A 27,362-nucleotide genomic window follows, 5' to 3' on the forward strand; every position below is an offset into this window, starting at 1 on the left:
AAGCTATATTTGTCCCATCATATTCAGCCTTTGTACAATGCTTATTAAAGTAAGCTCCATGTGTTTTGCTATTAACAGTCTATTTTAAACATGTGCAATGTGCTAGGTGTTATATCTATTAACAGAATATATAAAGTACTGACCTTAAAGATATTTCCAGAATCAAATAAGACTAAGACATAGAAAAAGGTAAAAAACAGTAAATTATACTTAAAAATATACTTGAGAAAGATTTAATTTTTCTTTATTACTATTATAATTACCTACTGAAAATGTGATCTAATTGAAACTTATTGAATTCTTACCTCTTATTAAAGATCCTGTTAATAATACAATTTCTACCAACAGGAAAAAAAGTTCCCTGGTTGTTAATTTATTAATGGAATGCTTGCTATTCTATAAATTACAGCTCTCTATTTACTGAATGCAATATATCAATATGTCTATCCACTTTCTTGATTTGTCATAACGCTAATTACAAACATTACTATATGTTTAAAAATCAACTGAAAGGGTAAAGTTAAAAATTAACATGGAACACCAGCCTAAAATTTGACATGATAAGCTTTATAACAGAAAATTAGTCCAACAGTAACTTATTTACCAGTAACGATAACAAATCCCTTATATCAGTTCCTATAAAATGCACGTTTTCATATAAAACATGGCTCCCAAGTACGAAAAATGCAGAATTACACGAAGAATATAAAAGTAGACATAAGTATTAGACTATAAAATTACATTATAATTCAATATTTAGTCATAAAATTAAGATTGGAAGTAGACTTCTTTTCTGCTTTGGTTGAATTAGTTAAATATATGAAAGCTGTCTTCCAGGCTTACCTATGCCCAGGGTCTCCCAGAAGGAAGACCACACTGCCTACTTACTCCATCTACCCCCTCCTCAGAAAACTCTAAGATCATTTCTACCACCTCTATCAAAACTGGTCTGCTTTCAGCACCACTCCCCCAAACCCTGCTTTGTAAAGAAACAGTAAGTCTGTATGATTTAAGCAGAAATCTGGAGAAAAAAGAAAACACTTGAAATTCTTTAATCTCCCCCACAGCATTTCTTTCTTAATTTCAAGCAAAATTATTCTATAAGCAGGTTTTTTTTTTTTTATTAATAACAATGTGAACTCCTGGTCTTGATGTACATTTAGATCTATTGTATGTTCCATTGTATGTTCCATTTTTTGAAAAGTGAAATTTTCATTGAGGCTTTAAAAAGTTGAAAAACTTATCAGAGGATGAAAAGTAGCTTAATGGAGAAAGAGACAAGTTTATTTATGTTTATCAGTTAAGATTTCTACAAAAGTTCTGAAAAAGGAGTCATCCACTCATAGGGGGTGGAATCCCCCTCAATGTAGAAGCAGGAAGTTAGGAAACATGATTTTTCTGGCTTCTCCAGTTCTTTCTCAGCAACTTTAGATGCATGATGATATTTCTTGCATGTAACAAATCAAATAGGGTAAATACAACCTTTTTTCTTTCTTGCATATAATAAGTCAGATGGAAGATTTATACCCCTCTTTTGTTTTCCTGAAATGGGTACTTCCCTTCTTCACATAATTGCTTTTAAATCAGATGGTATGAAGATCATATCTTTGAGGTCAGATAGGTTTGAATTTAAAACCTTTGGTCAAGTTAACCAGTTTCCTCATTTTTAAAATGGCAACAATATCTACCTCACAGCTGTTGAAAGGTTTAAGTGAGATCCTAGAAGCACTCAGAAATTATTAGCTCATTTATTCAGGATTTACTATAGAGTAGTCATTATGCTATTTCTGTCTCTTGCTTTCAGTGTTTTACATGGATAAGTTGTTCGAATGCCTAAGTAGAAGAATGCACATCTGTTCGCAACATCTAGTATGTTTCAATTTCTTTATTGATATTAAAGAGTGATTCCCAAAAAGGGTGTTTTCAGACATATTTTTAGCCAGTGGGTACTTGCAACTTTGCAGTACATGACCAATTACATTGCATAGACACTGACAAGCTGCTGTGGTTGTGTGTGTGTATGTGTGTGTGTATACATATAAATATAAAATGCTAGTTTTATAATCTGAACAATTTCTCTAAAAATAAATCCAGTTCCAACCTCTGCGAGTGACAATCAACAGAAGGGAAGAAAATGATGACCCAACAAAATCACTCAGGTAGTGAAACACCTTAGTCATCACTGGCATTTCAATTACCTAATAGGTCATCTGGGCACATACGTAACACTTTTGAAGACCAGAAATAGAGTTTTTCAAAGTGAAAACATATTTCCTTCAACTTCAGTTAAAATAATTCATGTTAAAAGTTCCTCTCACTTAAAAAATAATTTATATTCTGTAAGAGATTGAAGATGGTAGTCATTTAACCTGTTGTTATTATGCTATACATGTGTATATATGTTATATACACATATATATATAATCATTCATGCAAAAATATGTGTATATTTATAAAATGGTGGGGGAGATTATCTACCTAAATATCTATCTATCTATCTATCTCCCACCCCTCCTACCATTAATTGCATGTTTGCAATTGCAACCCTGAAGTGAGACAAGAAGTACCTATTGCTTCATTGAAAAAGGGGCTGGGCAGGCAGGAGCATCCTGGCGCTTTCCTCCCCTTGCCACTGATGCAAGGAGTATATGTTCTGAGATGAATTAGACCATAGACTATGGTAGTTGGCTGAAATAACATAGTCCAATAATTTTATTAGAATATATGTTTAAGATAATGCAGATAGAAAATATTATACTGGCTTTCTCTGAATAATTGTATCTTATTTTCTAGTTTTATGCATGATCTAGATACCATGTGCCATATATTGCTTTATGTTGGTTACAATTGCATAATTATATATTATGTTTAACATTATGTAATTTAACTGCAGGTAAACATAATTTGTTTCATCTTAGAAAGTTCAAAATTTTCTTAATTTCACTGTGTTCTAAGAAAGAAAACAATTCTAAATTAGGAAGAGCAACCAGAATTGATAAGAAATTTGCCTTGTAAAGAGTCTTCTGATTTGTTTTATTTGAAAAAAAACTCTTTTCCAAAAAGTAAATGTTTACTAAAATAAATAATGCTGTTTATGTCCCTTAATTAAATCTGCACTACCCCTCAGCCGATATGCTCTTAACCAGGCCCTAGTTAACTGTGTAGAAGAGGCTGACTGGTACATGATAAGAGGCCAAACCTTGGTAGCAACCTCTGGCTGTAGAGTCAAACAGAGACACACATAGGTATAACCTCTGACTCTGCCACTTTAACACCAGGAGATTTACTTAACCACTAAAGCTTCACAGGCTAATGTGTAAATTGGAGATAAAGACAGTTTCTACTTCAAAGAGTTGTTGGAAGAATTAGGTGAGATAATTTGGGTAATGGCTAAAACAGGGACTGATAGCTTGAAAAATATTTAGGTATGAAACACAAACACACTTCCCATAGATTATTCTCACCCAGCATCCCAGATAGTCCTTTTATAATATGTCAGATCATGTTACCTTTATGCTTAATGTTCTGCAATAGCTTCTCTTCTCATAATAAAAATCTAAAGTTGGAATATGAACCTTCTACAAGGTTCTCCATGATTCAGTCCTTGCTGACTGTGACCTCAGTTCTTACACTCTTTCCCTAATTATCTCATTCCTTGTTCCTGAAATAAACCAACTGAGTTCCTGATTTGGGCCATTGCACTGTCTTTCCTCCCAAACCATGAACATTTTTACCAGTTCCCCAACAACCTCTCCCCATGAGCCTTTGTATCTTCTTGGCTGACTTTTTCCTCATTTCTCATATCTATTCAAATTTCATTTCATCAGAGACTTCTTTGCTCACCTAATTCACATCTCTACCCACTATGTTGGCCTTTATCTACTTTCCTTGCTTTACGTATTTTTATGGCATTTTAAAACATTTGAAATGCTATTTACTTGTTTATCTCTTTATTGTTTGTCTCCCTCCAGTGGAATGTAAGCTCAGGGAGGAGAGGAATCTTTTTCCCCTTTGTTCACACTGCTTTTGGACAGTATACTGCATATAGGGAGATTTATTAAATATTTTCTAGATTAATTAATAAAACTAGTTGGCATTGTTAAGGTTTTAGAATTCCTAATGCCATCAATGAATTATCCAGGCTCAAAAACAGAATGTGGCAGATGTCCTCATGCAAAATACTATTATTTATTTATACTTGTAGAACTTCCATGAAAAACACACTTATAAGTAGGCTTGTATTAAATATTCTATAGTGTGAATATTAAACATTCTATAGTATTAATATTACTGAAATAACAGTAGTATGAAATAGGCTATTAATATATACTATATAAAGTAGCATAAAATTAATATAAAGTATTCTGTGAATATTGATGTTCATGCAAATGTGAAAACAATCATTAAAAATTTAATTCATAAAAATATTCTTGAGTAATAAGAAAACAGAATATAACTGTCACTATTCCATGATAAAAGTAATATAATAAAGCACTGATGGTAATTGGAACACTTTTTAAAATATAATGTATGAAGTAAATTATATATTGTAATCGAAAACAGCAAAAAGTAATTTCCTACATTCATTTTCATTATAAAAGCACTCCTGTTTGTTTCTCATTCCTTTAGTGAGATAAATTACAGCATTTGTTATTTTTGTACATCACACATTATCAGAGTTAGGAAGGATGACTCCACTCCTGGCCTTAAAGGTGGCCCCCCAGCTGCCTTACAAATCCACATACTCATACTCCTTACGTGGTGGTTGATTTAAGGATAGATGCATAAACTAAGCATAAGCCAATCTACACGTGGCATCCATTCACACCACTGATATTTCAGGGTGAACCAATGGACTTACTTGGTCTAATCAGCAGGAAGCCTAGGACTTGGGCTTGATGCTCTTGGAGCATGCTCTATGTGAGGTCAAGAGCTTTCATAGAACTTTTATCACTATGAGAGAAACCAACCGCTGTATATATCTTAAGACAAAGCAAAGATGAACAAAGAAAATGACAGAAATATGGAGCAGAATTCCTGATCAAATCATAGCTGAAGCCTGTACCTCCTATTCTTTCAGATAAGGAGAGCAAACATATTTTTTTGTTTGTTTGTTTAGGACAGTCTTGGGTTTTTTGCTGCTGACAGCCAAGAGTATCTACCAAATTACCATGACATCCTGTGTGTTTTAAAAAATATGTAAATTAAGAAGTTGCTTCAAAGTTGCAGATTAACTTGAATAGGATTCCTGCCAGAATTGACAGTGCCATCCTGTAACATACAGAGATGTATCTAAAGTAGCATGTTTGCATTTCTTCACATATATATATTTACATTAAAATCATGTGTTAAGTAATAGAAGGGAAAAGATATCCCATTGTTTATAATGAAATGTTTTCTGATTCTTATGAATTATTCTTTCCCTTAGGTACTAAAGATTCTGCTCAGAGTTGTTATTACCTTTAAAGAAAATAATTTTTAAATGTAATTTTGTATATTTGTCAATTTACATATTATTTACTGTAATAAAATGCTTTGTTCCCCTTCACTATCCAGCAGAGTTGGGTAACTTTAAAAAAAAAAAAAAAGCTCATTTTCAATTTATGAGAAACATAGTGAGTGTGTGAGAGGTTAGGTGTTTGTGGACAAAAACAAAAAAGAAAGGAAAGATAGGTAATTAGGCAAATATAAATGGTTTTTAGATCATTCATTGCTTTATTTTATCCTTCTTTTGAGAAGGTAATGGGAACTGATTGCATTCTCAGAATTACTAGAGATGCAGCAGATGGTTTTAAAAATATTCTCAAATTAAAACGAGTTTAGCATGTGCTCTGGCAACAGAAATCATAAAACTTTATACATTCAGTCTTGTTTTCGCTGATGTAATCTAATGTAAATAAGAATTACATTTTATTGAAAAGCTACTTTTTGCAAAAGTTCTTATACTCAACACCATATTCTAATAAGTACCAACTAAATAAACAAGAGAAAAATGCTCATAATTTTAGATATTCTGCTATTATCTTTACATCCTTTTTACACATTTATGTTATGCAAATAAATATTCATACTAAGTAACAATCGAAATTTCATGAAGACAGATGTAAATAAAATTGTAACTTTATCAAATATTAGACTAGGGTTGAGAAAACCTCTTTACTAGCTGACGAGCAAAGAACAAAGAAATTATTAACTTTTTATTTTTTAAGTGGTTGGAATATTATTTACCATCCTCTAGTGTTGCTTTAAGGATTAGGTAAATCAGGGTTTCCCTGGTGGCGCAGTGGTTGAGAATCTGCCTGCCAATGCAGGGGACATGGGTTTGATCCCTGGTCAGGGAAAATCCCACATGCTGCAGAGCTACTAAGACTGTGTGCCACAACTACTGAGCCTGTGTGCTGCAACTACTAAAGTCTGCATGCCTAGAGCCCGTGCTCCGCAACAAGAAAAGCTACCGCAATGAGAAGCCTGCACATCACAACAAAGAGTAGCCTCCGCTCGCCACAACTAGAGAAAGCCCATAAGCAGCAATGAAGACCCAACACTGCCAAAAATAAATTAATTTATTAAAAAAAAAAACTTTGAAAAGAAAAGAATTAGGTAAATCAGACATTTAAGTATTCATGAAAATTGTCATATCCTTTTAAGATATCTATAATCTACATTTTCAAACAAACATCATCTTTTCCACCTCTTGAGTATTTTCATAACAAAGATTCACATGTGATACAACAGGAAAATACACACTGACTTGAGTGCTCAGGGAAAGTTACTTCTAGAGTTTTTCATGTTTGATTGTCTAGGAAAAATTACTGAAACAATCTAGCCTTTAGTTTTCTCATCTGTAAAACAGGCGAGGAAATATTTGCATCTGATAAAAGCTAAGATATTTTTCAACCGTCTAATTCTAAAATAGAACCACCCATTGGTTGGACTCAAGAAAGTTAATGACAGAAATAAAATCTACTTATAATGAATTATGAAGGGAGTAATTTAACTATAACTGAAATTGAGTAACAAAATTATGTCACCAAAAAATTTTAAATGTTTTCTTTCAGCAAAACAACAATTGATAATTATCTCATAAAATGTCTTAGTTGTATATTTTCTCACTAATTTTAGTGATTAGGCTTTTAGTCATTTCCTGTACTATTCCCAAAGGTTGATTTGAAAAGTCTTCTATGTAAGTGGACCCTCCCCCACACTCCTCCTGTTCCAGCTCTGTTGGTATCTGCTTGTTCTTCCAACTTGCCAGGTGAGTCCCAGCTTCAGGTTACTTACACTTCTTATTTCTGCCTGGAACCTTCTCCTCCAAATCATTGCTTGCCTAGATCATTCAGATCTCAGCTCAACTCTCACATTATACTGTCTCTAAGTGTATCTTTTGCATAGTGCTTATTATAAGATGAAATCATTTTGTTTGTGTATTTGCTTACTTGTTGTTTGTTTTCTTTACCTTGACAAGAATATATATACTCTCTGTTTTCTTTTATTATAGTGCCAAGATCAGCCCCTGGCAATAAAACCTATCATTGTGGAAGGAATATAAAAGGGCATTTGGTCATTTCTAATATATAAAAAGCTAAATGATTTTTAAAATAATGTAAAGTTAATTCATTCATATTTAATAAGTGATGATGAAGTTACATATTTAAATTGTTTCCATAATTTGGCCTATGAACAAGTAGCTATGCCTAGTAAAGTGCATTGTATATATAGTTAAATCTTATACATGTGTTTTTTCTTTGGAAGCTTATTTGAAATTTCAGGCATTAACAAGACCGAAGTGGTCTTCTTTTTTATCCTTAGACTGTATCAAAGTTCACAGGCTGTAGTTCCTTTTGATTTCTACCAGGCATCAACGTAGCTTATTTGCATGATTGATTATAAAATTTACTTATTCATTGAATGATGCTCAGCTGCTGTACTGTTCAAGCTCTGTAATAAGAACTGCAGGCTGACTAACAATGGCTTATCATTCCTCTACTACAAAAGCATGTAAATTAGTAAAATGGATGTTTAGTTGTGTTTGTGTGTTTGTATGTTGGAGGTAGGTGTATTTTGCTCTTCCATTTCAGTGCATTGTTACACACTTTTATACAATCTGGAGGGAAAAAAACAAGTGTAGACAAAAACAAGTGTAGTCAATCCTATCCATAAATCCTCATCTGGACAATAGCCACTATATCCATTTGCTTAGCCATGAATATGACCGAAAATATCATATATTCACATATTGTCTATTTTTTATCGGTAAGGCCTCTTCATTACATCAACCAAAACAGGAACATAAGAGTTTCTTGGATTTCCTTTGACACCTTATGAATAAATGATCATGGCAAATTCAAATGAGTAAATTATTTTTCATTCAGGGTAAAAAGTTTAGGATAACCTGATACTACCTTTAAGATGTGTTATTGGAAATAAACGAAGTCTAAACACTAGATAGTCCATTTACATAATCGATGGGAGAGGAATGACCTTTAGCTACTCATTTTCTTAGGAATTTAATTTAACTAATATCTTATTAAAATTTCTATAAGAAACTTCATAATGATTTCTGATAGATTTTTAGGGGTACTAAAACCATATGGTTTTAGTGTTCAAAATAAACATACAAACAATTGTATAATAGAAATAGAGAAAAAGTAAATATGCAGACCAATAGAGCATGATTCCATTATTATAATATGAATGTATACATAATAAGTGGTATATATTTATATTTATATCAATATATAGATATATATCACAGGTTGGAAAATTGAAGGAATAATTCAAATTAAACTATTAACAGAGCCTACCTCCACAAATGGCATTGGAGAGGGAAGAGACTTTGATCTTTAATTTCCACACTTCAGTTTTACATAGATTTATTACAATGAACGTATATTGCTTTGCAATTTAAACAAACTTTAAATGAACTTAAAAAGGACCTGTGATTTATATTTTGTATTTTTCCATTTTATTCTTTCAATGTGTGTTTTGTAATATGTATACAGTAGTCCCCCCATCTCTGGTTTCACTTTCAGAGATTTCAGTTATTCTTGGTCAACCTCACTCCAAAAATATTAAATGGAAAAACCCAGAAATAAACAATTCATAAGCTTTAAATGCATGCTGTCTTGAGTAGAGTGATGAAATCTCACACTGATCCACTCCACCATGCCCAGAAGTGAATCACCCCTTTGTTCAGTGTATCCTACCCGTTAATCACTTAGCAGTGGTCTTGATTATCAGATCGACTGTCACAGTATCACAGTGCTTGTATTCAAGACACCGTTATTTTACTTAATAATGGTCCCAAAGTGCAAGAGTAGTTATGCTAGCAATTCAGATATGCCAAAGAGAAGCTGTGGAGTGCTTCCTCTAAGTGAAAAGGTGAACGTGCTCAACTTAATAAGGAAAAAAAAAATCCTATGTGGAGATTGCTAAGATCTACGGTAAGAGTGAATCTTCTATTTGTTAAATTTTGAAGAAGGAAAAAGAAATCTGTGCTAATTTTGCTATCTTAACTCAGGTTGAAAAATTATGGCCACAGTGTGTGAAAGTGCTTAGTTAAGATAGAAAACTCATTAAATTTTTGTTACTTACAAACATAACATATTTTCACAAAAGATATTTTGAGAGAGAAAGAGACCACATTCCCATAACTTTTATTACAATATTATAATAGTTCTTATTATTAGCTGTCATTGTTAATCTCTCACTGTACCTAATTTATAAATTAACCTTTATTATAGGTTTATATGTATAAGAAAAAACATAGCATGTATAGGGTTCTCTACTAACTGTGGTTTCAGGCATCCACTGGGAGTCTTGGAAAGTATCCCCACAGATATGCGGAGACTACTGTTATTTCTGAGCTTCTTGGAAACATTTGAACTAGAGTTCTTTTAATGACTCCAAGGTTGTGTTGGTATTTTTCTGCAGCATGTATGTGAAAAATCTGAGCACAGCTTCCTCTCCTGTTTATAAACACTCAGAGGACCCTGGTGTGAGCAGTGACATTATTATATTGTTTGATAGCACATGCTGTTGATACATTAATTGCTTTGTTGACTATTTTAAAAGTTTATGACCTCATCTACATTGCAATTTGACCTTGTTTTGCACTTTTCTAGTGAATCGCCGTATTCAACAACCTACACCATGTGAATTATAACAATAAATTTACAAAATGAAAAAAGAGTCAGATGATATGCACCTCATTATTATTTTAATCAACTAAATCATCGGTAGGCAGGATTTATATTACAAAAAACTGCATAATCGTAAAACTGTGTTGCTATAGCCTCATTATTAGAAAAGATGCTCCACTTTTTTAAAGTTTAATTTTCTTTTAAATAATAATTACCAGATGATTGAGCCAGGCATACTCATGGTTTAAAATGAGAGAATTGGCTCTAAAATTTCAATTTTAAATAGAGATTTTGTTTGAAAACATCAAATAAATTAAGAATGTGCTCCCTGATAACATAAATATCTGTTCAAAAAATATTCTTAATGGAATTCTTATTTGTAAAACCTGAGTAGAGGCCTAAGCTTCCCAAGAAATGAAAGCTGATTGGAAAAGGCACAGAAGTTAAATGAAGCTGTGAAAATTTGGTTATAATGCAAGATGAAAATAAAATTTTATATCTTAAATGTAATCTGTATCTTAAAGGTGGTCTGATATTCATACAATAAAATCTCACATAAAGCAGTTTTGCCAGTTTCTTCATTCCCATTCCACTCTCAAAATTCCAAGAAAAAAATTTTTTTAAAGAGTCCTCACACAGTTTCTCCCTCTCTAGGCACCAATGGTAAGTTTGTGAATTTTATGTTCTAAAAAGAGGTAGGAGAACGTATTACATTCCATGACAGAAAGGATGACACAGACTGTTGGGATATTTATTGAATCTTCATTATTGGAGAGTACTGTTCTATATAGTACTCTGAGTGCTTAAAAATGGTTTAGAAGGGAGAACACACAAAATATTTCCCATATGAGATGTAAATGAAGGAACCCGGCAAGAAAACAAATGAAAGAATGAAGAAAAAAATAGTGGAAATTATAATTTCAGCCCTAGATGCAATAGGGGCAATTATCTCGTCCTGCTTCTTTTTACAGATGAGGAAATGAATGCCCAGAATCATTAGATGACTCGTGAACAGCTTCACTATTAGTGGGAGTGCAAGGGTGATCTAAACTTAAGAAAGAGGTCTTGTAACTACTCATCCAGAGTTTCATTACTGATTGCAGTTTCAGAGAAGGCTATGGGGAGCCATTCAGGGCAAATAAATGGTGTGCAAATCTGCTGACATGAAAGAGATGCTCACATGCAGCAGACTTTGTTGGAGCACAACATACACACTATATACCAAGCAACAGTGAGGCTGCTAAGGGGACAGGTGAGTTTTAGAGAAGGGATTTTTGAGGGGCAAAAATTAAAGATCTGCACTTGTTTCCCAATCATGCTGAATAAGTACTGGTGTAAATATCCTATATGTTGCAAATCATGAACTGATTGTGATTCTAATTGAAATAACATGGAGCCACTGGAATGTGGACTATTTTAAAATTCATATTCTAATTAGTTTATGGATATCACTTGTTAAAGTAGCTAGAAATGTTTTACGTACCTGATCTACCGCTATCCCAAATGATCTTATGAAATAAGAGTCACATGGCTATTAGAAGCAGACAATATCCTTAATATAGAGATTTTAGTCATTAAATAAGCTACTATTTAATTTCATCTTTCCAACGGTTTGCTTTCTATAGTCTTACAAATACAATTACTTAAGAAACAGACTAAAATTTATTCCTCAACTAATGTTATCAAGTAATGAATGCCACTTCCTGATTGTAGAAATGGCACATTATGAAATTACTCCATGCTCCTAAGTCTTTGTTCACTCAACCTTTTTACCATAGAGACTTTCATCTCAGCTTCAGCTCTAAATCACTTTATTCATGAATAATGGACTAACAATCCTGCATATTTGTGAATTATTTTAGATATCTAAATTATTGTTAAAATTTACATTCTCACTTCATGTGACAGAGTGCCTAACTGACTATGCACTTGATATAGCAGTCACTTCCTCAGACTCTCACAGAATATTAAAGAACATGGTGAGTCATTAGCACAATGGGGACATAAACAATTGAACAAGGAGGAATATTCTTCAGACTGGAAGCATTTTCACCTGCATTGTAGAAAAATTCAAATTTACACTCGTGCTAGACGCCCAGGCTGTTTCCTTAGTAGAAACAAATAAAGTGCTGTATAATAGCACAATTTAAAGATGGATGAAAAATAATAATATTTCAAGACATAGCAGTATAATAAATGTGTCACCAACTTTTTTTAGCTAAAAAAGTTATTATTTTTAAAGGAAGAAGAGGTGTTGGGTTTTTTTGTTTGTTTGTTTTCTTTTGTTTTTCTGTTACTGCTTGCAAAGTTTTCTAACTCAACAAACATTGATAATCGTCCAGTGAATGGGGTCATTAATTTAAAGGCTAAATTGAATGAGGTTTAAAATAATAGTCATGTATATCCTTGTATCTTGAGAGGTAAAATAAGACAAAGTTTTAAATCCCAGAAGATTTTAAACAATTAGAAACAGTAAACCCCAAGCATTGGCTATGCCTGGATTGGTGAAAACTTGTGTGACACTACTTGACAGTCCATCATTTCCCTCTCCTTTTCCTTTTCCTCAGAAGAATATAGCATTTGTGACACAGTTAAGCAAATGTGAGAACCAAATCAATATCAAACACAGATTCAGTAGTAAATAAAACTGATAAAAATTCTCATTTATGTTCAAAGAAAACCTACATTTCTGAAGAGTGTAGATGTCTCCACACTTGATATCTAACAATATTATACTAAGATCTATGCCTATTTATATTTGATATTTTCATATCCATTGGATAACTGATACAGTTTCCATCTTCCAACTTCTACTCATCCTAATTACGATTAAAATTTTTGATATTTTTCATTACAAAGAAGTACTTTTTCTAGTCAAGAATAAGTTCACTACAGAGAATATCTAAAAAATAGGTTTTGGCATTTATCTCTCCATAAAGTTTGTTTTTTCTTGTTATTGCTTAATGTTAATTTTCCTTTCCAGAAGACCCATCTGAAAATATTTTCAATATTAATATGCTTTTTTAGTATGCTCCTGACTCCAGTTTGTCAGTTATGTATATCATCTGGACCAGAGTTCATAATATATTTTCTTATTCCTTTTTCTATAAGTGCTCTGAATCTGTCTACCGTCCATAACTTGTCTGCATACATGACAAAATCAAGTTGGAGCTGCAAGACACCAGCAGGTATAAACTCAGTTTTGCAAGACCAATCCATTCATATCTAAAAACTATTATGAGAAGAACGATGAGACACATTTTTTCCCATCACAATGGACAACAGCAAGGCTAAATGTCCTCATGAAGTATTTCAACATGTATCTCAAAACCAAAGTGTACCCTTACCAAAAGGGTACTCCCTAGGAAGAAATACATATATAAGAATCATAAAAGACTTCGGAAAAAAATTACTTTCTCTAGTTACCCACTTTTTAAAAAATGCATATTTTTGATTTACTCTTATTTAATAAACTTATCATTCTTTATTATTTCAGTTTAGCTCAAATTTAATTTATTCATTGTAATTTCGCTTGACTAACTGCTTTTCAATTCCATTAACATTTTCACCTGAACTCAAGCCTGGGAATTAATTTCAAGTGAAGATTAACAATGAGGTTGACTTGAAAACAAACAAAATAACAAAATCCCAAAACTCAAACCAAAATAAAGTCTTCATCAGAGGTAAAGTAAAGGATACTTTCACAAAGAAAATAAAATGCTTTTCATAAGGGAAAATACTAGTCTTTCATGAAGGAAAATAATAAATTTCACTAGCATAAATATAAATAGAAATAAGACCAAGAGGCAATGTCAAAACTGATTGGGGCATAATCCTTGAAGTTTCATACCTTAACATTTAATTAATGTTAAATGAGAAGTTTCATACTTAACATTTCATAAGGCAGTTAAATAGATGATTATGATAAAGTATATTTTTTCTTTTCTAAAAATTTTATTGCAGTATAGTTGATTTACAGTTTTGTGTTAATTTCTACTGTACAGCAAAGTTATACATATATATATATTCTTTTTCATATTATTTTCCATTCTGGTTTATCACAGGATATTGAATATAGTTCCCTGTGCTATACAGTAGAACCTTGTTGTTTACCCATTCTTTATATGGTAAAGGATATTTTTTATTTAATATCACTTACAACTTGATGGAAGTTTTAAGTCTCCACGTGACAGAATAAGCTTTGTTTTTGCTTAACACTGAAAGGAGCCGCAAACTCCAGATTTTTAGAAATATATATTAAGATGATAACCAGTGAGCTCTATATATATATTTTATGACTTTTGATTAATCAATGAGCAGATTATAACCTGAGATTCAGGGGAAGAAAGGAGGCTAATATCCCCATAGGAAAACAAATGCTTTGATCATCTAATGATACATTCCCTCATCAAATATTTTCTGAGCATCTACTGTGTTTTACATAGTATATGAGGATTTGTGGTACAATGGGGGAAAGACATTGTAGCTGTCTCAAGATCAGTCAGGGATCTAACTTGATACTGCTGAAACACCCCCTCCAGTGGAGTCAGGCAATTTGACATGCTTATGAAGCAATCAGAGACGCTGCTTGTTTCCTTGGCAGTGCACCAACCTAACTATATCTGAGTACTGTTCTTTTCTTTTACTCTTGCACCTCATTTGTGATATTAATTCATTTATTCTTTAATATCTCATCACACTCTTAGAAGATGAGCTCTTTTAATTTCAGAGCCAGTATCTGTTTCCACTTCACAGCCCCCTGATATTCTTAGTTGGATACAGTGGGTGGTACAAAACCTTGCTTAATTAATGGCTTATTCCAGATATAAAGGCTTGGATGACTTTGAACTAGTCACAATAACAGGCTGAATTGATAAAAATACATGCCCCAAAAGACAAAAGACAGAACAGGTGAGAAAATAGGCGAATTAATTTCATCATCAAGAATCTCCTAGGGCCAAAGTATACCATTATTCTTGCCTATCAGTTGTCTTTATGAGGATGTAAATCAGAGCTATAGAGTAAAGTCTCTGACCACTTAAGAGTCTTGATTCAAAAAAAGTCCAGAATGGACTACAGCTAAAATGTAAAAGAGTGGCAAAGGAGAAAACACATCTACCATTGAAGGAAGTGTCTACCTGTAAAGAAAATATTTTACATTAAAATTTAGATGTTAAAGTTTAGATTTCCTCTGAAATAAACTCTAATAAGGACATCAGTAATTTTCAGTCTTCATGAAATACCTTTCTCTGTATTGCTTATACTAGATATTATTTAGTAAAGAGTGATTCCAAAAAGAAGTTCCCATTAAAAATGTTCAATCAGTGTTTAGTATGTTGCATAATTTGTAGTAGCCATCTGTGGCTAGCCATCATTCAGAAAAATTGAATGAACCAATCAATGTATAAAAACTGGAAAATGATTAACCAAGGAAATAGTTTTGTTTATTTTCCTGATTTACCTGATATTTACTTTGTATGCTGAATATAGAAAAATAAGACCACATCAATAATTCTGTCTATAAATAAACATTTGCAGGTAGTGGTCTTGGCTGAATTTCATTTGAGGAAAGATTTAAGTTAGATGAATTACTGACATAGTCTTTGTTCAGAAAGTCTTTGTTCAGAATAATCTGAGACATGGCTATGAAGTAAGAGTAACCATTTCAGAAAACCAAGTTTTTAGTACAATGATGAGAAACATTACTTGAAAGAGGGTAGCTCCTCTGCTTTTTACCTAAAGCTTCTCACTTGTACAATAGCTGATAGGGAAAGTGACTCTCAGAGTTGTAGTTACTGTCTTACTTCTGTCCTTCCTCACACCTTGGCTTGAAATGCAAAACAGACAAGGGAAAGCTGGAGAGGGTGGGAGGGAAGAAATCAACCAGTAAATAAGCTGTGAGGGAGCCTTCTAAGAACTCTGATTTTATATATTTTTTTAAAAAGTTACATATATTATAATTACATGTAAAACATTTCCAATGATCTAAAACAAAAGAGATCAGAATTCTACAATCATTCAATTATATGGAGTTCCTTTAGAAGCTAGGGACAAACTAGTTGTTTGTTTTGGTTTTTGTTTTTAATGGTCTGTGTCACTGGTACCAGCCAAGCACCAGTTGGGAGAAGACAAAGCACATTAGTTGTTTTAGCAGAGAGAATTTAACATAGGAAATTGTTAACCAGATGTTGGAGGGCTAGAAAGTCAAATTTTAAAAATGAGAAAGCAGAAAGAAAGAAAAGGAAAAGAAAGAAAAAAGACACAGAGGTAATAACATAGTTATGAGTGACTGTGGGAAGCAGCAAACACCTATACAGCTTCAGACACAAAGGAAGAGCTTGGGGTTATCAGAAATGGGAGCCCCACAGAACTGGGCCTCAGACTTCAGAAGAGAGGACACTGCCTGGCTACTCCTGGTAACTCCAAGGTGGGGCAAAGAGACTGATTCTAGGTTGCTAAAAAAAGCACTGCAACCAAGAAAGGGCTGCGGTTGCTGCCAGCGTGAACTGTCATTGCTGCAGGACAAGGAAAGGAACAGCCAGAAAAGAAGGAAGCCACAGTTTCCCTCCACCTTGCCAGCCAGCCTCCCTCTAGTGTACCCTACTGGCCAAGAGAAAATGCAGTTCGCAGAGCCCCCATCCAGGAATCACAAAGCTGGTCTGAAGCTGGAAGATAACAGCTTAATAACCAGCACTGAAGTTTAATCAAGGAAATTGGGATGTGATAACTGATAAGATTCCTTTCATTTTAAATCATTATATTATTTCTGTGGAAAAACTTGAGCCGAGGTCCTCACTCCAGAAATAGCACAGATCATGTCCAGAGGCTTGGTGGTTGAGGACTTCTGAGAGAAAGAGAAAAGATGAAAATTTTCAAAGCATGATTTTGTCATCTGATCTCCCTTTTTGAGTCTCCTTTGAAAAGAATCACTTCCTGGGTCATTCAGCGACATTGTCTACAAAACTGTACTGACTATATACCTTACTCCACACTGTATATAAATATAGGCTAAAACCACATAGGGCCTAGCTATATTTAGTATGCCCCACTTATCACGGGAGAGTTAATTTGTACATTCATCTTTTAAAACTAATAATGAATTTCTAAAACCTTTTAAACAGGCTTAAGTTTTGTAATCCATTTATTGAACATGCCTGCAATGAAAAATTAATTATTAAACAGTGCCTTGGGAAGACATCAGCAGCCTTGTCATCCACACACTAGATTGATAACATGTCAGTTCTCAGACCAGGGAGGGAGCTGACAACTCTCAAATTTAAACCTGGAAGGGTAATGCTAAGCATGTCATAGCATAAGTCACATTTTTAATTTATTTTTTATTAAATGTTAGATAGAATAAATTCATTCATGCCTCTCAAACTCTACCTGATTAAATGAGCTGGCACCTTTTCAAATGTAAAGCGTGGTTACAACTTCTCAAGGGCATCAGAAATGCTGAAGCATAAGACAACGGTAAATACAAAAGGCAAAAGAGGTGGACAGTGATGTATGCACAAGCAGCACAGGCGAAGTGAGGTTTTTGAAAATGCTGAGGCTAATAAAACAAGGGCAGCACGTTCCCCAAGTGGTAAATGCACCTGCAGGCAGAGGCTCTGCTTGAGCACTGGTGCATCAATGTGTCCACCATGAAGGTTGGGAAAAAAAAAAGAAAGAAACAGAAGGGAGCAGCTGTAATCAATTTTCAAACCTTAAGTTTTGGGGTTGGGTAAGAAGTTAGAAGAATTTTTCAATATTTGTGTCAGTTCTACCCTTTAATTTTGCAAAGTGAAGATGGTTTCCAGTGACTCTAAAGGAGAAAAGAACATCTGTTATATTGTGTGTACCTGCAGCTTCTTGAACTCTTCTTCCAGACAGAGCTCAATCTCATTTTATAAAATGATTGAGAAATAGTTTATATCAAACATATTCAACCAGGTCAGAGAAAACAAATCATCCAGATTATTGCTATCTAAAAATGCTCTGATTTACTGAATGCAAAATAAGAGACTGAATGAACTAAATGATGATTACTTAGACCTCTTAGATGATTATTATTGTGCCACAATAGGTGAAAAAAACTAAAGAACATCTTCACAGTACATTACTTCACAGTATGTAATCCCCACTCATTTTTTTTTTCCAGTAAACAATTATTTCCTATTTACTTATTTACTGGGCTAATGGGCTAAAATCTGTGGAAGATGCAAATATGTGAACAATACTGTCTGGCCTCACAGAGCTTTTTATTTAAGAGGAAGATATGGCTAAGGAGAATTTTAAGTCTTATCTGAGAGGCACAAGAAAAGTGCAATACAAACCACAGCTTGGGTCCTCAGAGGAAATTCATCAAGAGAGGATATTTTGAGCTGGACATTGTACTGAATGTTACTATGTTCCAGGCAGTTGGGATACGTGGGCGAATGGTCACAGAGCCCTGTTCTTGCAGAGCTTACATTCTAGTGAGTGAAGGCAAATGATTTACAATAGTCACAGTAAAATAAGTAAATTATATGGCAAGTTAGGTAAAGGATTTTACAGAAGATTCAGTATAAAATTGAAAATTACCTAAGTTTTTAACTGGAGTCAAGTGGAGAGGAAAAGAGAAGGAAAAAGTGTTAACATAAACAGAGATGTGCTTTGAAGTGGTGATTGAATTAGATTAAGTGTGGAAGAGATGGGAGCTGATTAATAAGCTGGTAAATATTCACTACAATAGATAACACAGACCTCGTATCGGATTATGGTATTGAAACATGAAAAATGGATATCCAAAAGAAACTTACCCATTCATTCACTGAAAACCAAAAAAAGTCATAATATTAAGGCTCAATTCAAAACAAAGAAAACATAAAAACCAAACAAAGACTTCAATCAATCATCACTAACTCTAACATAAACCAAGAAAAACCAAGGACTCAAGTTCTTTGCAATCTATACCAGCTTCTTTTTATTCCTTTTTACTTTTTAAAAAATCTTCATTGGAGTATAATTGCTTTACAGTGGTGTGTTAGTTTCTGCTTTATAACAAAGTGAATCAGCCATCTTCCTTTAACTGTAACCATTTCCCCAGCCCACTATGCTTTAGAACACCATGCTGTCCAAACAAACTGGTTTTTGAACAAACCCAACCCTCTGCCTGGGTTCAGGCTATATTATTTATTCTTTTATACTCAGTCTGGCAAACTCCTACTTACCCTTCAAGGCCCAGTTCATATGTCCTTTAATCTCTAAATTCAATTAATTTTGCCTTAGATGTCAAGCAAGGTTGAGATACAGGTTTCAGAGTAAGCAGCAAATAGGAGAAATGCTGATAATAGATGAAAGTAGCAAAGGAAGAGCATATAAAAAAATATACGAACAGAGCTGACCAAACTCATTTATACTTCTAAAGTATATGCTGCCCTCACAAGTTTCTTTTACATTCTTTGAACTTTTAAATGAAATAAAATTACTTCTAAAGGAATAAGTAGCTTGATATCATTTCCATTCTTCAATCATATTTCTGAGAGAATAAATTTCACAAGAAATAAAATCAAATTCTCTTTGTACAGAAGGAAACTAATAACATTCTTAATTTTTATCAATGTTAAAAAGTGGATTTTAGACTTAACTCATGACCTATTGATTTTATTCAGTATTTCTAAACAGTTTTAAGCTAGGACACAAATATCCCAAGAATGTCCTAAAGTTAAAAATATTAAATTTCTGATACTTTTAAAGTGATAAAAACATTTATAAAAATAATATATTTATTGGTATTATTGATTTTCATTTTTTGAGTACTTATATGACCTTGTCATATTTCTGAGTACTTGATATCCTTTACTCATTTACAAAGTGATAGGTGAAGAGTAGCTTTTATAATTACCCACATTGTACAAAAGATTAAACTAAGATTTAGGCAGAAAACTTCCCAGAAGTCACATAGCTAATAAGTTCAACACACCGCTAAGTCTGTCTCAACTAACCTTATTTTCCAACTATAGAGCTGATAAGCTATTTTTTGTAATCACCATACTCAAATAAAAGTGGGAGATTTGATGTTTGAACTAAGGTTCAAATGTGCAGGTATTGTGTTTCTATTGATCACATTGGTTAGAATAAAACAGCAAAATAATTTCAAAACTGTGTAAACCATTGAAAATTTGTGCCATAAAATTTTAAGAATTATGTTCCTGAAAATTATTTCACCCGACACAAAAGAACAAGAATAGAAGCTATGTTGTGCTGCCGGTAATCCAAGTTTTAGTTTCTTACTGTAAACAAAACAAGGGTAGAGAAATCCCAAAATGGGAAAAGCCATGTCTTGTTCCTTGGCTGGCATGGTCTGAGAATGCTCTTGGTACAACATTCTAAGTACCTAGGAGAGAATGTCAATCCCCTTGGTTTAATTAGGACCAGAGTTTGGCTGTGACTGAAAGACAGAGAGAAGGCAACATGGGATCTAAGAAGTAGGAGGAACAGACAGGGCCGTGTGCTCCTCGTGGGATAGAGGGGACAGGGGAGTCCCCCTTGGTAACACTGAATCCCAGGTACCCTGCTCAAGAGATTAATCTTCCAGAGACAGCTAAGAGACATTCCAAAAACATGGATGCATTTGATATATTAAGCTTTTTAAGCTTTTACTTCTTACTCTCCTGGTTTTAATTTCTATCAACACAGGTGACTATTCTGCAGGAAGCTTGTAAAACTTCAGCTATTGTCAGGAAGATTTTTCAGCTTATTTATTATGCCTCCAGGTTCATGTACAAAATTAATGTATGTTTCTCTTGTATTATATCATTTGTAATATAAATATTTATTATTTGAAATAATGCTGAGAAATTGTTCCCATTGTCCCCAGAAACAGTTAGAACCAAAAAAAGTAGGAAAGTTAGATTTTTCTGTAGAATGTCTTTATTTTCAGAATTCCTTGAAGTAAGTATTTGTAAAAGATTCAAAATATTTAGTTTTGGGCTTCCCTGGTGGCGCAGTGGTTGAGGGTCTGCCTGCCGAAGCGGGGGACATGGGTTTGTGCCCCGGTCCGGGAGGATCCTGCATGCCGTGGAACGGCTGGGCCCGTGAGCCATGGCCGTTGAGCCTGCGTGTCTGGAGCCTGCGCTCCGCAACGGGAGAGGCCATGACAGTGAGAGGCCCACATACCGCAAAAAAAAAAAAAAAAAAAAAAATTAGTTTTATGTAAAACCACTCTATCAATAACTGAAATATGGACCACACAGCAATAATTAAGAGAAATATTTGTTTTAAAAATCTAATTTGCTATATCAGTAAGCTCACACTAAAACATTATACTAAGGATTTTTTAATTGCCTAAATAAATTCATAAGCCATTCAATATCCTCCTAATTTAACTCAAGTGAAAAAAGATATAAAGTTCTCAAAATTTATGTCAAAATGCATATCATCTAGATGTGTACATGAAACAATATTTTATACTGAGTTAGAATGGCAATCAAATATGTTCAAGACTGAATTTTTCAATGTATTGAGTCAGCCCTAAATGTCACTATTTTGTTTTTGAAAGGAATTTGACAACTAGCTGTGAGTCTAAGATATCTACTTTTTCCATTTCTTATTTTTTTTCTCTTTTTAAGAAGATAACTACCAATTTTTAGAGACCAATAATTATCTCTGGTTTCCAAATGGGACTTAATGATGTGCTCAATCTAATTACTTATAACTTAACTTTAACTGAAACAAAGTTAGCTTTCCTAAAAGAGAGGTTAGTTTTCTACAAAGTTCCTTTTTTTCTATTCATTTGCCATGTGACTATACTTTTAATTATCAGGTTTATTACGCTCTTTTTGTGTTTGATGGAAAGTATCATGTAGAAAGTGATAAACTGATCTGTCCTTTAATTATCAGTCTATCTGGTTCTTTCCGGCCACCTACCTCTGGGCATTTCTATAGTTACTATGTGAACCTGAAGCCTGTTCTTGTTGTTTGGTTTTTGTTTTGGCTTTTTGGTTTTTGTTTTACTGTTAAATATAACAACTACGTTTGGACAGAGATGTTTTTAATAGTCAAACATCATTTATGAAACCCCCCTGCATTTTAGTGGCCTTTATCCAAACTTGTTTTCCACAGTTCCCCAAACTGTCTGTTTATGGAGGTTTCTGACAACTATACGTGTACACACATACATATATATAGTAAGTGCACATGATTTAGAAATTCATTGTATAAAGCATATTGTTATATTTTAAAAGCAAATTTACAAATTATTTTCTTGCAACAAAAATATTATCTGACTTCTAAAAAGTCATTTATTCCCAAAACTTTCAAATTCTGGTCCCTTATACTGAGCTTTGAATAACAGTTTAAATTTAAGAAATAGGGGGATAGGGAACAGATTGAATTGATTATCTCCTCATTCCACAGTATGTTTATTTTTAATATATGTTATCATTATATTATTTTAAGGAACTATAATAACAAAAGTTTAACCTCACAGTTTAATCTCTTATTCTATCTGAGGGTATCTACACAAGATGTTTTTTTCTTCATCATAAGCAGCCCCCTAATGGAAACACATATTATAAACTAAATCTAATGTTAGTAGACTTGAAATAGACTTAGGAACATCACATCCAATTATTTAAATGAAGATTAAGAGGGAACCAATATAGTATGAAGCAGGGACTTTCATTACTTCATATACTGCCAAAAAGTTTGTCCCAGATGCAAAATTAGTCATGATACACTCTTAAGATATTTCACTCTTTAGTCTATCCATTATAACTACAAAATTAAATAACACTTTACGGGAAGTATTTTAATGATTGCTACTCATGATTAGAGAATAGCATAGGAAGAAAGAGGCTTTATTTAAAAAATTAGTCTCTTTAGAAGGCATCATACCTGCCACGAGTTCTCTATCCGACTAGCCTCAAGGGAAGGCAGATGGATGTGCCTGTTCCCACGTGCAGGGGAGCTCTCACAGACCTGACTGAGCCTCTGATAAATCTTCTCTATAGTCCCATTAGTTTTGATGAAGTTCTTTGAGAAACTGAGAAGAGAAAAATGCCTTTGAAAAATGCCCGTATTCTGCAATGTGGTGTTATCAGGGCCCTGATTTATTCCATAGAAGGGAGACAGTCTCAGAGGAAAAAAATAACTTTTTTTCTTTGATATAATTTATTTGTTTTGTGCAAACATATGGTTAAAAGCCACACTATAGATTAAAAAGCTTTTCACAATACATTAATTAGATTCTTTTAAAATATTCATACAAAATATGAGTTTCTTAAATAAAAAAGAAATTTATATCTTGCAATTGTTATGAACATACCATTACAAAGAACAAATTTTAAAAGAAATATGATTAAAATATGTTTGGCAGTGAGCAGTAGATTGCAGGCTTCCATGGAGTCCAGATTGGAATCCAGTTTCTCTCACTTGATCAATATGTGATTTAGGAGATGTTTCTTGAATTATTTGTGCTTAAATTTCCTTAGCATAAAGAGGAGAGGGATAAAATATTAGATTTATGGGATTTAAGGGATGATTAAATGAGCTATTTTATTTAAGGCTCTTGTTTTTCCTGACATATGATAACAGATAAATAAATGCTTTAATTGTTGTCATTGTTGTTATTAGCATTGGCCAATAAATCTTCAAGTCAGTTATTTCTAACTGAAAATGTCAACATCTAATTTAAAAAAAGGTGTATTTTGAGGTGGTCACCTAGCAATAAATATTATTTTCCAAATTATTTGTGGGATGTTCTTCCTCCTTTCTGTACTTAGCGAATATTAAAGAAGTGCCCCTTTGGAAAGAGGTGGACACAGGAGGAAGAGATTGAGCAGCAAGTGTTTCCTGTTCAAAAACTTCACACAGGAGATTGGAGGAAATTTGAAAAAACTAAAGCAAGCAGAGTCACAGACATCTCAGCTTATGGGAACATCCATTCGCCTGCTGAGTCACTTCCTCAGAACTAAGATCTCTATGGAAAAGTGGTAAGAAGAGCCCTCAGGAGGGGAAATTGATTTGGTGAAAATGAAGGGACTTTATTATTTGAGTTTGCTTCAAACGGAACCTTCCATTTTGAGGGTTTGGGTAAGTGTGCTTGGCTGGTAGTAAACCTAGGCCAAAACAGGACTAGATGGGCTTTTCTGCACAACTCTGTACCATTTATCACTTTGTCTTCAGACTACTTTCTCCCTCCCCCACTCCCACTTTAAAATGTAAAGTAACCCTCATTTCGCTCAAACATTCCTTGTGTGCTTCTTGTGGTTGGCATCACAGATCCAATGAATCATCTTGTTTCCTTGCTTACAAACTCCTTTTCAGGCAATCATTTTCAATTAAACTATGATACTGTCAATATGTACATTTTAAAATGTCTTCCAGAGACAATATGCACATTTCTAATTCTCAAACACTGGTAATGAATTTAGCTAGGTAGTAGGTGATGATTGCATTCTATCAGTGAAACCAAGGGATGAAGAAGGTATTTCAAGGTCTTTTACATAGTAATATATTTCTGCTTCCTTCATAGCTATTTAGTCCTGCCTTATATCCAGAATGGTTTTATATAAGGGTCAGATGATAAATCTAAAAAGAAATACTGTAGCAGGCATCATTACATAACAAGCTTAAAACTGAATTTTATAGGGAGAAATAAAATAATACCTTAAGTCCAAGACCAAAGAGAATGCAATCTATTTGAAGTGTGGAGGATGGACTGTGGCAGGATGTAGGAAACATAAAACCAGGATAGAAATGGAGTGGGCGTCCCTGGTAATCTAGGCCGTTGGCTCTGAATTCCATCTGAAATTATCGGAATTACCTGGGGAACTTATTAAAAATACCAATTCCCAAGCCTCAACCCCTAAAGATTTGGTTGATAATATCTGGAAATAACTATTTTTAGCCACATCCCTGGTGATTTTATAGTCTCTTCCACACTGATCCTTGGACCATCATTTGGAACGCAATAACCTAGAAGATGAGGGAAGATCAGTGAAGGGATATATTTAAAAACAGGGGGGTTTTTTAGCTTTATAAATTGGATTAAGGTCATTTTTTCTGAAAACATCTCTTTGGGACCATTAATTTGGATGCAGTTTTCACTTATTTAATTCCTATTATGAGGTAAATATTACTATATTTAATATTTTATTATTAGACATAGTAACTGAACTGTACATTTTATATTTTAATAAGGTATAAATAACAACATAACTCTAAAGGAAAGCATAATTTCATATATTGTTTCAAATATATAATAAATAATTCAGTTTCAAAGGGAAGTGATATAATTTTAAAGGGAAAATACTTTTTAAAGGAAGAAACCCATCTAAGCCTAATTTGGCCTCCAATGTTAAGACCCAATGTGTTTATATATATATTCAAGCTTCAACAATACTTCCAATGTGTGAATATATTACATGGAAATATTCCAGAGAGCATCAACATTTTTTTCTGGAAACATTTCCTAAGATTATAACCGTAGAAAGAGCTATTCTCTAAAACTTTTCATAGGAGCAATATCTATGACAAGAGCTGGAATGGCTAGATCTATTTCAAAGTATCAATTCAGTGTTATTACATTGAGTATTGTACAGCCATTATTGTAATATTATTAAAAGCGTGAAAACCTTTGGAAATATTTAAGATATAATTTTAAGTTAAAAATAATGAACAAGTTCTACCTGTCAAGATAATAAATCTGCAAATATATTTATGTCTGAGCACAAAGATGTAAAGAAAAAACAAGAGTTCAAACATTACTCAGGATAAAATAGTGAGATCATGAGTGGTTTAGAAATATTTATTTTTTAAAACATTAATTACGTTTAATTTATCAACTTAGAATATGTGTTAATAAATGATTTTTTAAAATTTTATGTATATAAAGACTATATTGATTTGGCTTAGAAATTATTTTCAGTTGTTAACACTTGTGGCATAATTGAAAACACTCACGATCCTCTCTGAATTTCCTAAGGAGTTGTGAGCACAGAATAGAGAGAAAGAGGAATAAATAACTTCTCTTCACTCACTCAGCATAAAGTTACTAACTTTATACTATGTTCAGGCCATGCAGTGGAATTTGAATAAGAATCCTCATTTGTGCGTGCAGGTAATGTTCACTTCTGTTTCCATGTTCCTCATTTTGTCTAATGCAATTTGTGTGACCAAAGCCCAGGGCCTATGCACCTCTGAGTGCATGGCTTGTGCCTAAGGCTAACGTTTGTATTCAGGTGTCTTTCCTAAAGTGTATAGCAGCCAATTTGAAAGTGGTTGGGCCATTATGAATATATCAATTTTATGCCATTAAAGACATAGAATGCAAGTATATCACTGCTTTGAAAACAACTGGTAAGTGAAAAATGCTTCTGGTCTTATGTGATAGTACACAAAGACAAGGCTTCTAATCAAAGCTTATTTCACCATTCATATTGGCATCCATCATAAAACACAACTATATTTATTATGTATATATTGCAAAAATACAAATAAAATAGGCACATTTTATTAAAGTTAGAATAATTCCCAATCAGCACTAGGTATAATATGTTGATTTTGGAATAAGAGAATGAAACAGTACCATAATAATATGGAACAAAATGATGAAAAGTGCTCAAAAAATCCTTTGTTTCTGTTTACATTCTCCATAGTATTTAGAATTGCTAGAGCCTATTCAAAGTTACTGGAAAGTAAAAACCACTATTCCACTATAGTGGAATTTCTTTTAAGTACTAGCTACCCACTGGGAAAAGAACTATATCACATTTATTTTCTATGTAAACAATTTGAGAAAAAAGAAATCAGCTAGTGCACAATCTGTAAAATTGTTAGTTTATTGTTTTGTGGGGTGAGGAGGGTGTGTACTTACATATTGTTTTGTATTATATTGCCATCCAGGAAATATGCTAACGTTGTACTTCCAGTCCTTGCAACAAACTCCAGTCCCTTTTACCACATTGGCTATCATATTTTTACTTAAATATCTCATTGGTATCCCAGGGTCAGCATGCTCAAACCAGATTTTTTTTTTAAAGCTGTTGGAGGTCATTTTTCCTTTTCTGGGCCTCCCTCTTCTCACCTCAAAAACAAGGATAATAATACTGGCCCTACTTATACAATGCAATTGCTAAAAGAATAAAAGTATACATATATATATATATATATATATATATATAACAATAAAAGTTGTGGAAACATAAAAAATGCTATACCACTCCAGATAGTGTAACTATTTTTCTCCTTTAT

General features: G+C 33.2%; 1 protein-coding gene and 1 long non-coding RNA gene across 7 annotated transcripts in view; one reads left to right on the plus strand and one right to left on the minus strand.

Moving 5' to 3' along the window:
* Positions 1–27,362, minus strand: part of PCDH9 (protocadherin 9) — a 966,004-nt gene that overhangs the window by 706,663 nt on the left and 231,979 nt on the right. The window lies entirely within an intron of this gene.
* Positions 9,252–27,362, plus strand: part of LOC137210883 (uncharacterized) — a 31,394-nt gene continuing 13,283 nt past the window's right edge. Inside the window, exon 1 of the long non-coding RNA XR_010936769.1 lies at positions 9,252–9,443. This is a non-coding gene — a long non-coding RNA (uncharacterized lncRNA). The remainder of the gene's footprint in view (positions 9,444–27,362) is intronic.

This window comes from Pseudorca crassidens, chromosome 18, assembly GCF_039906515.1.
Source record: "Pseudorca crassidens isolate mPseCra1 chromosome 18, mPseCra1.hap1, whole genome shotgun sequence".
NCBI classification, from domain to species: Eukaryota; Metazoa; Chordata; class Mammalia; order Artiodactyla; family Delphinidae; genus Pseudorca; species Pseudorca crassidens.